This window comes from Canis lupus, chromosome 9 (genome assembly GCF_048164855.1).
Source record: "Canis lupus baileyi chromosome 9, mCanLup2.hap1, whole genome shotgun sequence".
Lineage (NCBI taxonomy): Eukaryota > Metazoa > Chordata > Mammalia > Carnivora > Canidae > Canis > Canis lupus.
Window position 1 is genome coordinate 4,096,718 of NC_132846.1, and position 14,814 is coordinate 4,111,531.

The window sequence follows — 14,814 nt, forward strand, 5'->3', positions numbered from 1 at the left end:
TGAAGACTGTGGACTGGCTTGGTTCCTAGTTCTAAGTAAAGGAGTTCACATGTACAGTCACAAGAGGGAAGTGTTACACCTGCAAACCAATGCTCCTTCCAGAGTGAGGGGGAGTTATCACTGAGTTCTGCAAGTTTTCTTTTCCTCTCCTTTGTCACCTTGTACTTCATAATCTCGCATGGAGTGTGTGCACAGCTTCAAGGACGTAGGTAAACTTCTTCCCCAATGCAAAGAGCTCACCACTCGTGGGAAGAAAAGAGATGATTAATAGTTTAATTTTTAATGTCCAAACATTCATTCCTATAGTAGAGTGAGAAGCTTAGCTATTAGAGCAGAGAAGGATGAGTAACTTTAATTTTGTTCTACTCCATTCCTTTAATAACAACCATTTTTTAGAATAAACGGAGAATTTTTTTTTTTGCAGGTTTATACCTTTGTTTGACAATCAGCGATTAGCTCTCATCCACATTAACAGTCTGTAGATTTTTGAAAGTGGTGACGGTACGTAGGTAACCAGCGTGTAGAGCTTGTGTGGTGAATCTTCATCCTTGTTACATTTTTTGGACAACCGCACACGGATACGGTATGGAACATTCCTTATTCCTTTGGCCCAGACAGCTTTGTTGAGCCTGGTGTCAATGCGCACATCTGGAGTTCCCATCTCCTTCATGGCAAATTTCCGGATCTCTCTGAGTGCCCGAGTGGCACGCTTCTTGAAACCCACTTCATGAAAAAAAAAAAAAAAGAAAAGAAAAAAGAAACCCACTTCATGGATACTTTTGTGAATGTTGATGGTATATTCTCTGGTCACTACCTCACTGATGGCAGAACGGCCCTTCTTCTTCTCACCACCCTTCTTTGCGGGAGCCATTCTGCCAGGCCCTAGTTAGAAAGGAAGCCCCTAGTTAGAAAGGAAGCGAGAAATTCTTTAATGTTTATTTTCACCTCTCTTGGAAAATGTCTTCATTCTGAATCATGTCTTCTCATTCCTTCTTTCTTTTTAGTGGCCTCAGTGCATGCCATCACCAGGCATGGGCATGGAGATGACAAAGTATGTGTTAAAGAGGGTCTCAAGTGGCATAGGAATAAGAACCTTTCAAATCATTGGTTCCTGTATCAAGATCAAAGGCATACATCAAAGCGCATCTGGAAATGCTTAACACATTGTTCAAAGAGCCAGCATGGGAGACCTGAATACCAGGTACCTTGGCTTTTATTAATTAATTAACTTATTTTTTTATTGGAGTTCAATTTGCCAACATATAGCATAACGCCCAGTGCTCATCACATCAAGTGCCCTCCTCAGTGCCCATCACCCAGTCACCCCTACCCTCCGCCCACCTCACTTTCCACCACCCCTTGTTCGTTTCCCAGAGTTAGGAGTCTCTCATGTTCTATCTCCCTCTCTAATATTCCCCACTCATTTTCTCTCCTTTCCCCTTTATTCACTTTCACTATTTTTTATATTCCCCAAATGAATGAGACCATATAATGTTTGTCCTTCTCTGATTGACTTACTTCACTCAGCATAATACCCTCCAGTTCCATCTACATCGAAGCAAATGGGGGGTATTGGTCCTTTCTAATGGCAGAGTAATATTCCATTGTATACATAGACCACATCTTCTTTATCCATTCATCTTTCGATGGACACGGAGGCTCCTTCCACAGTGTGGCTATTGTGGACATTGCTGCTAGAAACATCGGGTGCAGGTGTCCCAGCATTTCATTGCATCTGTATCTTTGGGGTAAATCCCCAACAGTGTAATTGCTGGGTTGTAGGGCAGGTCTATTTTTAACTCTTTGAGGAACCTCCACACAGTTTTCCAGAGTGGCTGCACCAGTTCACATTCCCACCAACAGTGTAAGAGGGTTCCCTTTTATAGATAGGAATTCTCTTCTTCCCTTTATAGTCCAGGGTTCAAATAGGTTTTTTGGATTAAAGGACATTTCATACCAACTCAGTGAAACATCACACCACCAATTAGTGGTGGGTTTTGCCTTGTACCACAAATGAGAGGGATAATCTCCTTGGGGATGATTTTGCTCATTTAGATTCACTCTAACATAGTCTATTTGAGTTTGAACCTTGAAAAGGATCTCACTGTAATTCCTCTGAATTAGGGCTAGACATTGGGAAAACATTCTTGCTCTTTTTAAAATTTTTTGTTTAATCCTAAGGGTGGGAGTAGACCTAACCAAAAGACTGCTCTGTCTTTAGCTGATTCATGGGTGGGGAACACCCAAATTGAAAGCTGCCTGACATAGGACTGTGCTAGTGGCTGCTATACTGCTGTTGGGACCTCCTCCAACCTAGGTTAAGATACAGATCCTGAGCTCTGACAGTTGGGACCCCAGTTTGCCCTGGAACTATGAGATCACTAACAGGAATAACTGTTCTCCTAACTTTAGGTAAGTGTTCTGGGTCTAATAAGGATGACTTTTGTAGCTAAAGACAAAAAGCAGGTATCTGCTACTTTTCCTTCTCCCATTGTACTTATCAAACTACTGGGGAAAATTTTGCATCTATACTTTACTGTGTGTCAATGTGTTTCTCTAGAAAGTCTGAGTATCATTGTGAGGGGCTGATCATATCCACTATTCACAGAATATCTCCTGAGTCTCACAGCTCTCAGGCTTGTGAGGAGGTTTGAGTTCACTGAGCTCAATGGTCATGGAACACAGAAACTTATCTTTGGTCTTGTGGCTCCAGATGGCTTAATAATAAATACCAGTAATATTTCTTCTGCCCTGGATAACACACAAAAAAATGCTCAAGTTTTGAAGTAAGACCAGAGAGGAGAGTTTTGGGGGTGCTAGTGAACGTGAGCTTAGAGGTACCCACATTTGAAAAAGCAGAGCTAATCTATTGGTTTTTCAACCTCCTAGGTATTATGAGTGAAACTAAGACCACACAGCCAAATGTAATGGAGAGTACTGAAGAAGAACCTGTACACCTGCCCTGTAACCACTCCACAATCAGTGGAAATGAGTACATACATTGGTATCGACAGATTCCCCAACAGAGTCCAGAGTACATGATTCATGGTCTAAAGGACAATGTGACTAATGGAATGGCCACTCTGATCATCGCAGTAGATAGAAAGTCCAGTACCTTGATTCTGCCCTGGATTACCCTCAGAGATGCTGCTGTGTACTATTGCATCGTGAGAGAGGCACACTGGGACACATGGGGCTGCACCTGTACACTATCTGCCTGGTTGGGGAAGGGAGTCAGGCCCTGCACAAGAATGAGTGAAACCCAACAGAAGAGAAGTAAAGGAGAAAAAGGGAAAGAAGTAACGAGAAAACAGTGAGAGAGTCAAAGAGGAAAGGATAAAAAAAACAAAGATGATAAGGAAGAAGAGCTTATGTTATTAAAGGATCACTAAAAAGCTTGCAAGGAAAACTGAGAGACACAATTGTCAACCTGCAACAGAGGGAAAAGGAAATGAGAATTTGCCATAGCTCTTTGTCTTTATCAAATGTTGCTTTCTATAAAGGTCTCCCTAAAGTAGGTGAGATCAACCATGGGTTGTCCCAAAGACTTTCTTCATTCAGACCCAAGGAGGTTCCCAGGCTGTGGATATTGTATCATATTAGTCTTTCCAACTCCTTAAAAATTATGGGTATGAATTTCAGGAACTAATTTTACTTTGCCCTGAAAAAGATTTGATATTTTCTTTGTTGCTTACCTGGAGCACACACACACCATTGGGATACAGACAATTTGAGGGTAAGGGGTAAATAGGGACAAATATGTAGATGTTAATTTTGTTTTTAGGATTTATGCTGAAATATTATTATTACACTAAAAAACACAAATCTTTCTCATTGTAAAAGACTCGAGATATGACGTAAGGATATAAAGGAAAGCCTCTCCCCACCTCCTCTCCATTTCCTTTTCAATTCCTATGATAACCCATTTTGACAGTTTGGACTGTGTCTTGACAATCACAATCTTTTTCATTTATAAGAGTGACCCAATTTTCTTATATGAAATGGATCATATCATATCATGTGTATTTTTCTGAAGCTTGTTTTTATTTTTTATTTTAAAAATTTTCTTTTTAAGATATTTTATTTATTTAGAAAGAGAGAGAGCATACAAGTGGAGAGAAGAGCAGAAGAAGAGGGAAAGAGAGCATCTCAAGCAGGCTCCCCACTGAGCAAGGAACCCGACATGGGGCTCGATCTGACAACCCTGAGATTATGAACTGAGCCAAAATCAAAAGTCAGGTGCTCAACCAATTGAGCCACCCTAGCACCCCTGAAAATGTATCTTTGAGAGGTATTCATACACACATACACACGCATACACATACATATGGACTTTATAGTATGCTTGTATAAAAATTTAATTAACTTGTACGCTTCCTAATATTTAAATTTTTTACTTCTCTTAGTTCTCATAATCAGGATCATAAGTCAAATATATACATACATACGATTTATATACATATATTTATATATGGATGAATTCTTAGAGGTGAAATTGCTGGGCAAAAAGATATGCCTAATCTTATATTTTTACAAGTGTTGAAAAGTTACCTTCCAAAATGGCTCTAACAATCTACAATGCAAAACACAGTGTATGGGAAACCTATTTTGCGTCTTGGTTAATACTATTATCAATCTTTTTTAGATTTTAGACAACTTGAAAGTATTTTTGCTGGCTTAATTTGCATTTTCCTGATTACTAGAGCAGTTGAACAACTTACCCCTGTGTGTTCTCACTTCATAGATTACTTTTTTCTTGTTTATTTGTAAAAATTCTTTTAATAATATGAACATTACTTTGTTATATATATTGCACATACTTTCTCCAAATATACTATGTCTTTTAAGTTTGTTTATTCAATGATTATCAGGGATATTTTTATTTTTATATTGTCAAATCTAAGCGTTCTAGGAAGACTTTACCTATTCCAAGTCGATAAATTGAAATTCTTACATTTTCTCCTAATCAAGGACATTCTTTTAATTAGCCTGATGGAGAGACATGGGAACTCTGCTAGGTTTATATATTTGACAAGGGAAACAGGACTCTTGATCAAAATGATAGACTTCATAATTCTTCACTTTACCTGTAGAAGGGGCGCTATACAAGTTGAATTAAAAAAAAAATAGAGTAACAGACTTACTGATTTAAAAAAGCTTACTGTTTGTTATGGGTTGAATTGTACCCCCCAACACATGCAACACACACACACACACACACACACACACACACACACGCTGCAGGTACTTTGCAATTGCAATCATAATCTCCAGTGCTTCAGAATATGACCTTATTTGGAAATAGGGTCTTGACAGAGATAATCAAGTTAAAATCAAATCATTATGGTGGGCCCCAATCCATATGATTTCTATGAGTATAAGAGAGAAACATTTGGAGACTTCCTCACCCTAGAAGACCTTGTTAACATGAAGGTAGAGATCAGAGTTAATGAGTCAAGAAGCCTGGGAGAGAGACTCGTAACAGATCCCTCCTCCACAGGGCTCCGAAGGAAATAATCTGCTGACATCTTGACTTTGGACTTCTTGGCTCCAGGATTGGGAGACAATTTATTTATCCACACTCCTTCCCTCTGTTCAAAGTATTTCCTAACTGGGTGATATCTAGGCTGGGATACTCTGGACTCCCCATCACTCAGCCATGGTGCCCATGCCTGTGATGTTATTTGCCCAAAGTGACGCATCTATTTTGTTCTTTTGCCTAAACTAGAAGATGCTTAGGAAAATGTTCCCCTAAGAAGGTAAAATAAAATCATTCCCATATAAACACAGAGTGAGAAAATTAAAAATTTCAAATAAAAATAAAATTTCAAATTTTCAAAAAAAATTAAAATTTCAAATAACAATTTCATAGCAAAATCCATTGCTAACATGGATCTGCCTAACAAGAAATACTAAAGGAACTTTTTCTAAATTAAAGGAAATGATATCAGTACATTTGAAACTAATATAATACTGTATGTTAATTATACTTCAGTTAAAAAAAAGAAAAGAAATTATGTCAGATGGCAATTTAAAAAAAAATCTCTATGCCCAATATTGGGCTCAAACTCACAACTCTGAGATCAAGAGTCACATGTGCTATAGTCTGAGCCAGCCAGATGCCCCTCATATGGTAACTTGAATGCATATAAAGAAATAAAAAGCACAAGTAAAAGTACTTTTAGAGGTAAATATTTATAAAAGGAAGTATATATATTTTTTCTTTCATTTTCTTAATTGATTTGAAAGAAAATTACATAAAACAGTAAGTTTCAAATTGTATAGTAAGGCTTATAGTTGATAAATTTTTATGTAATAGTAAGAACAAAAGAAGGGGCAGAAAATGGAACCATTTGGGAGAAAGGAAATGACATCAGACAATAACAAATCCACAGGAACAGCACTAGAAGTGGTAGACTTGGATTAATACAAAAAGACTCTATAAATATATTTTCTCCTTTCTTGTCTTAATTTTTTAAAAAAGAAGATAGTATAAAGTAAAAATTATAACATATATAGACATGATATATATGACACTAACAGCCCAAAGGAAGAGGGAAGAAATAGAGCTGTATTAGGGCAAGGTTTCTGTGCTTTATTGAAATTAAGTCAGCATTAATCTGAAAGAGATTGTGATAAATTAAGATGTACATTGTAGAGACTTCTAGTTTCAGGTTCTACATGTAAGGAGCTTGGAAGTCATCACCCCATTCTAGTAAACAAGTAAAAAGCTGAACAAACTGAAAAACCAGCAACTCTTCTTGGATCCATAAGAAAGAGACAGGAGGATACAGGTCAAACTGCTACACCCAAGACTGGAAAGACTACAGGGATTCACTGTTTACTGGAGCAGATATTCAGAATCAGAAACTGCCTCAGGAGCCAAAACCAGAGAGGAAAACCTGAACTGTAATTGATGAATTGCTGGAGGCTCAGTGTGGATAAGTCTGAGGATTAAAAACTGCAAGGGTCCTAGTAATAGAGTATCCCCACAATTTTGTGAAATACATCTCTAGGAGCTCAACTGGTTTCCCAAAGTAAATTTCAGAGGAAAATCCCTTTCTGCTTCTGGCAGGGAGAGGGAAAAAGAAACCAGCAAGAGCACTCCTTCTTAACAAGGCCTGTCCTCAGAGTACACTAGTTAACCAAGGCCTAACTTCCTGGGGTATTATCAGAGACTGATGACCTGAGAAAGGAAAATAACCAACTCAAGCCCACTCTAGCCATCTTCTCCTGCCTAAAGGAGAAGAAAAAAATTTTTAAACACTTGGGAAGGTCATGGTCCAGGGGCACAGGTTCACTAAAAGACTAAAATGTGATCGCAGAACCATAGACACTTTTGTTCACAGGAGTTCTCTTTACCAAGTGCATCAGGTCCAGCTATCAAGAAAAAATTGCAAGGGATACCAAAAGACAAAAAATATAATTTGAAGAAACAAAGCAAGCATCAAATCAGATGTGGCAGGTATGTTGGAAGTAACAGGCCAAGAATTTAAAACAAATATCTTTAATGGATAAACTAATAGCATGGAAAAAGAGATAGGTGATGTAAGTAGAGAGATGGAAATCCTCAGATAGAACAGAAAAAGATTGCCAGAGAAGAAAAACACTGTATCAGAAATGAAAAATGCCTTTGATGGGCTCATTAGTAGTTTGGATGCAGCTGAGGAAACAATCTCTGAACTAGATGGCATATGAATAGAATCCTTGAAAATTGTAAAACAAAGAGAAAAAGACCAAAAAAGAGAAACAGAATATCCAATAACTGTGTGGCACCTACAAAAGTGTAACATACACATAGTGGGAACACCAGAAGTAGAAGAAAGACAGGAAAAGAAAGAGCTATGCAATGAGTGAGGCAAAAAGAAAAAGCAACCAAATTGCAAAGAAAAAGAAACTCCTAGTTTGCAAGCAACACAATTGTCTATATAGTGAATCCTACAGAGTCTATATTTTAAAAAGCTACTACAGCAATCAGTGAGTTTGTTAAAGTTTCAAGATATAGTCTCAAAATACAAAATTGTACTGTTTCCTGGGATTCCTGGATGGCTCAGTGGTTGAGCATCTGCCTTTGGCTCAGGGCATGATCCCGGAGTCCTGGGATGGAGTCCCACATCCGCCTCCCTGCAAGGAGCCTGCTTCTCCCCCTGCCTGTGTCACTGCCTCTCTCTTTCTGTGTCTCTCATGAATAAATAAAATCTTTAAAAACCAAAATAAAATTGTACTGTTTCCATATATTAGTAAACAATCAAAATTGAAATTAAAAATAATATATCATACAGTTTATAATGATATCACCAAATATGATATTTAGGGGTAAATCTGACAAAATGTGCAAGACCTGTACACTAAAAGTTATAAAAAATTGGGCAGCCCAGGTGGCTCAGCGGTTTAGTGCTGCCGTCAGACCAGGGCCTGATCCGGGGAATCCAAGATCGAGTCCCACGTCAGGCTCCCTGCATGGAGCCTGCTTCTCCCTCTGCCTGTGTCTCTGCCTCTCTCTTCTCTCTTTCTCAGTGTGTCTCTCATGAATAAATAAATAAAAATCTAAAAAAAAAAAAAGGGAGCGGCAAGATGGCAGAAGAGTAGGGTCCCCAAGTCACCTGTCCCCACCAAATTACCTAGATAACCTTCAAATCATCCTGAAAATCTACGAATTCGACCTGAGATTTAAAGAGAGAACAGCTGGAATGCTACAGTGAGAAGAGTTCGCGCTTCTATCAAAGTAGGAAGACGGGGAAAAAGATAAAGAAACAAAAGGCCTCCAAGGGGGAGGGGCCCCACGAGGAGCTGGGCAGAGGCCGGGGCGAGTGTCCCCAGGACAGGAGAGCCCCGTCCCGGAGGAGCAGGAGCTGCACCAACCTTCCCGGGCGGAAAGGGGCCCGCAGGAAGTTGGAGCAGGACCCGGGGGGGCGGGGATGCCCTCGGCTCCCGGGGACACTAACAGGCACCTGCGCCCCGGGAGAGTGCGCCGAGCTCCCTAAGGGCTGCAGCGCGCACGGCGGGACCCGGAGCAGCTCGGGGGCTCGGGGGCGGCTCCGCGGAGGGGGCTGCGGGGCGGGAGCAGCTCCGGGGGGCTCGGGGGCGGCTCCGTGGAGGGGGCTGCGGGGTGGGAGCACGAATCCAACAGCGCAGGCCCCAATGCACAGGGCGCCGGGACACAGCCCAGGATCCGGCCTCCCCCGGGACAAGCAGAGGCTGGGAGGGCCCAGGACAGCAAGGACGCTCCTGCCCCGAGCTGAGCAGATCAGCGGCCCCGCCCCGGAGCCTCCAGGCCCTGCAGACGGAGAGCTCTGGAGCTACTGCGGGAGCTGACTCCAGGGCTGCAGAGCTTGCCTCGCCACTAGGGCTGTTGCTCCTGGGGCCTCACGGGGTAAACAACCCCACTGAGCCCTGCACCAGGCAGGGGGCTGAGCAGCTCCCCCAAATGCTAACACCTGAAAATCAGCACAACAGGCCCCTCCCCCAGAAGACCAGCTAGACGGACAAGTTCCAGAGGAAGTCAAGGGACTTAAAGTACACAGAATCAGAAGATACTCCCCCGTGTTTTGTTTTGTTTTGTTTTGTTTGCTTTTTGATTTCTGTTTGCTTCCCCCACCCTTTTTTTCCTTTCTTTTTCTTTCTCTTTTTCTTCTTTCTTTTTTTCTTCCTTTTTTCTTTTTTCTTTCTCTCTTTTCTTTCCTTCTTTCTGTCCTCTCTTTTTCTCCTTTTCCCAATACAACTTGTTTTTGGCCACTCTGCACGGAGCAAAATGACTAGAAGGAAAACCTCACCTCAAAAGAAAGAATCAGAAACAGTCCTCTCTCCCACAGAGTTACAAAATCTGGATTACAATTCAATGTCAGAAAGCCAATTCAGAAGCACTATTATACAGCTACTGGTGGCTCTAGAAAAAAGCATAAAAGATTCAAGAGACTTCATGACTACAGAATTTAGAGCTAATCAGGCAGAAATTAAAAATCAATTGAATGAGATGCAATCCAAACTAGAAGACCTAACGACGAGGGTTAACGAGGTGGAAGAACGAGTGAGTGACATAGAAGACAAGTTGATGGCAAAGAGGGAAACTGAGGAAAAAAGAGACAGACAATTAAAAGACCATGAGGATAGATTAAGGGAAATAAACGACAGCCTGAGGAAGAAAAACCTACTTTTAATTGGGGTTCCCGAGGGCGCCGAAAGGGACAAAGGGCCAGAATATGTATTTGAACAAATCCTAGCTGAAAACTTTCCTAATCTGGGAAGTGAAACAGACATTCAGATCCAGGAAATAGAGAGATCCCCCCCCTAAAATCAATAAAAACCATTCAACACCTCGACATTTAATAGTGAAGCCTGCAAATTCCAAACATAAAGAGAAGATCCTTAAAGCAGCAAGACACAAGAAATCCCTGAATTTTATGGGGAGGAGCATTAGGGTAACAGCAGACCTCTCCACAGAGACCTGGCAGGCCAGAAAGGGCTGGCAGGATATATTCAGGGTCCTCAATGAGAAGAACATGCAACCAAGAATACTTAATCCAGCAAGGCTCTCATTCAAAATGGAAGGAGAGATAAAGAGCTTCAAGACAGGCAGGAATTGAAAGAATATGTGACCTCCAAACCAGCTCTGCAAGAAATTTTAAGGGGGACTCTTAAAATTCCCCTTTAAGAAGAAGTTCAGGGGAACAATCCACAAAAACAAGGACTGAATAGATATCATGATAACACTAAACTCATATCTTTAAATAGTAACTCTGAACTTGAACAGGCTTAATGACCCCATCAAAAGGCGCACGGTTTCAGACTGGATAAAAAAACAGGACCCATCTATTAGCTGTCTACAAGAGACTCATATTAGACAGAAGGACACCTACAACCTGAAAATAAAAGGTTGGAGAACCATTTACCATTCAAATGGTCCTCAAAAGAAAGCAGGGGTAGCCATCCTTATATCAGATAAACTAAAATTTACCCCGAAGACTGTAGTGAGAGATGAAGAGGGACACTATATCATACTTAAAGGATCTATCCAACAAGAGGACTTAACAATCCTCAATATATATGCCCCGAATGTGGGAGCTGCCAAATATTTATTTCAATTAATAACCAAAATGAAGAAATACTTAGATAATAATACACTTATACTTGGTGACTTCAACCTAGCTCTTTCCACCCTCGATAGGTCTTCTAAGCACAACATCTCCAAAGAAACGAGAGCTTTAAATGATACACTGGACCAGATGGATTTCACAGATATCTACAGAACTTTACATCCAAACTCAACTGAATACACATTCTTCTCACATGGAACTTCTCTCAAAGTGCACATGGAACTTTCTCCAGAATAGACCACATACTGGGTCACAAATCGGGTCTGAACCGATACTAAAAGATTGGGATCGTCCCCTGCATATTCTCAGACCATAATGCCTTGAAATTAGAACTAAATCACAACAAGAAGTTTGGAAGGACCTCAAACACATGGAGGTTAAGGACCATCCTGCTAAAAGATGAAAGGGTCAACCAGGAAATTAAGGAAGAATTAAAAAGATTCATGGAAACTAATGAGAATGAAGATACAACCGTTCAAAATCTTTGGGATGCAGCAAAAGCAGTCCTAAGGGGGAAATACATCGCAATACAAGCATCCATTCAAAAACTGGAAAGAACTCAAATACAAAATCTAACCTTACACATAAAGGAGCTAGAGAAAAAACAGCAAATAGATCCTATACCCAGCAGAAGAAGAGAGTTAATAAAGATTCGAGCAGAACTCAACGAAATCGAGACCAGAAGAACTGTGGAAGAGATCAACAAAACCAGGAGTTGGTTCTTTGAAAGAATTAATAAAATAGATAAGCCATTAGCCACCCTTATTAAAAAGAAGAGAGAGAAGACTCAAATGAATAAAATCATGAATGAGAAAGGAGAGATCACTACCAACACCAAGGAAATACAAACGATTTTAAAAAAATATTATGAACAGCTATACGCCCATAAATTAGGCAATCTAGAAGAAATGGGTGCATTCCTGGAAAGCCACAAACTACCAAAACTGGAACAGGAAGAAATAGAAAACCTGAACAGGCCAATAACCAGGAAGGAAATTGAAGCAGTCATAAAAAACCTCCCAAGACATCAAAGTCCAGGGCCAGATGGCTTCCCAGGGGAATTCTATCAAATGTTTAAAGAAGAAACCATACCTATTCTCCTAAAGCTGTTTGGAAAGATACAAAGAGATGGAGTACTTCCAAATTTGTTCTATGAGGCCAGCATCACCTTAATTCCAAAACCAGACAAAGACCCCACCAAAAAGGAGAATTACAGACCAATATCCCTGATGAACATGGATGCAAAAATTCTCAACAAGATACTAGCCAATAGGATCCAACAGTACATTAAGAAAATTATTCACCATGACCAAGTAGGATTTATCCCCGGGACACAAGGCTGGTTCAACACTTGTAAAAAAAATCAATGTGATTCATCATATCAGCAAGAGAAAAACCAAGAACCACATGATCCTCTCATTAGATGCAGAGAAAGCATTTGACAAAATACAGCATCCATTCCTGATCAAAACTCTTCAGAGCGTAGGGATAGAGGAAACATTCCTCAACATCTTAAAAGCCATCTACGAAAAGTCCACAGCAAATATCATTCTCAATGGTGAAGGACTGGGAGCCTTTCCCCTAAGATCAGGAACAAGACAGGGATGTCCACTCTCACCACTGCTATTCAACATAGTACTGGAAGTCCTAGCCTCAGCAATCAGACAACAGAAAGACATTAAAGGCATTCGAATTGGCAAAGAAGAAGTCAAACTCTCCCTTTTCTCCGATGACATGATACTGTACATAGAAAACCCAAAAGCCTCCACCCCAAGATTGCTAGAACTCATACAGCAATTTGGCAGCGTGGCAGGATACAAAATCAATACCCAGAAATCAATGGCATTTCTATACAGTAACAATGAGACTGAATAAAGAGAAATTAAGGAGTCAATCCCATTTACAATTGCACCCAAAAGCAGAAGATACCTAGGAATAAACCTAACCAAAGAGGTTATATTGGTTATATATATAACCAATGATCTATACCCTAAAAACTATAGAACCCTTCTGAAAGAAATTGAGGAAGACACAAAGAGATGGAAAAATATTCCATGCTCATGGATTGGCTGAATTAATATTGCGAAAATGTCAATGTTACCCAGGGCAATGTACACGTTTAATGAAATCCCTATCAAAATACCATGGACTTTCTTCAGAGAGTTAGAACAAATTATTTTAAGATTTGTGTGGAATCAGAAAAGACCCCGAATAGCCAGGGGAATTTTAAAAAAGAAAACCATATCTGGGGGCATCACAATGCCAGATTTCAGGTTGTACTACAAAGCTGTGGTCATCAAGACAGTGTGGTACTGGCACAAAAACAGACACATAGATCAATGGAACAGAATAGAGAATCCAGAATTGGACCCTCAACTTTATGGTCAACTAATATTCGACAAAAGAAAAAAGACTATCCACTGGACAAAAGACAGTCTCTTCAATCAATGGTGTTGAGAAAATTGGACATCCACATGCAGAAGAATGGAACTAGACCACTCTCTTGCACCATACACAAAGATAAACTCAAAATGGATGAAAGATCTAAATGTGAGACAAGATTCCATCAAAATCCTAGAGGACAACACAGGCAAAACCCTTTTTGAACTTGGCCACAGTAACTTCTTGCAAGATACATCCACAAAGGCAAAAGAAACAAAAGCAAAAATGAACTATTGAGACTTCATCAAGATAGGAAGCTTTTGCACAGCAAAGGATACAGTCAACAAAACTAAAAGACAACCTACAGAATGGGAGAAGATATTTGCAAATGATGTATCAGATAAATGGCTAGTTTCCAAGATCTATAAAGGACTTATTAAACTCAACACCAAAGAAACAAACAATCCAATCATGAAATGGGCAAAAGACATGAAGAGAAATCTCACAGAGGAAGACATAGACATGGCCAACACGCACATGAGAAAATGCTCTGCATCACTGGCCATCAGGGAAATACAAATCGAAACCACAATGAGATACCACCTCACACCAGTGAGAATGGGGCAAATTAACAAGGCAGGAAACCACAAATGTTGGAGAGGATGCAGAGAAAAGGGAACCCTCTTACACTGTTGGTGGGAATGTGAACCGGTGCAGCCACTCTGGAAAACTGCGTGGAGATTCCTCAAAGAGTTAAAAAAAGACCTGCCCTACGACCCAGCAATTGCACTGTTGGGGATTTACCCCAAAGATACAGATGCAATGAAACGCCGGGACACCTGCACCCCGATGCTTATAGCAGCAGTGTCCACAATAGCCAAACTGTGAAAGGAGCCTCGGTGTCCACTGAAAGATGAATGGATCAAGAACATGTGGTTTATGTATAAAATGGAATATTACTCAGCTATTAGAAACGACAAATACCCAGCATTTGCTTCAACGTGGGTGGAACTGGAGGGTATTATGCTGAAAGAAGTAAGTCAATCGGAGAAGGACAAACAGTGTATGTTCTCATTCATTTGGGGAATATAAATAATAGTGAAAAGGAATAGAAGGGAAGGGAGAAGAAATGTGTGGGAAATATCAGAAAGGGAGACAGTACATAAAGACTCCTAACTCTGGGAAATGATCTAGGGGTGGTGGAAGGGGAGGAGGGCGGGGGGTGGGGGTGACTGGGTGACGGGCACCGAGTGGGGCACCTGACGGGATGAGCACTGCATGTTATTCTGTATTTTGGTAAATTGAACACCAATAAAAAATAGATTTATTTTAAAAAATC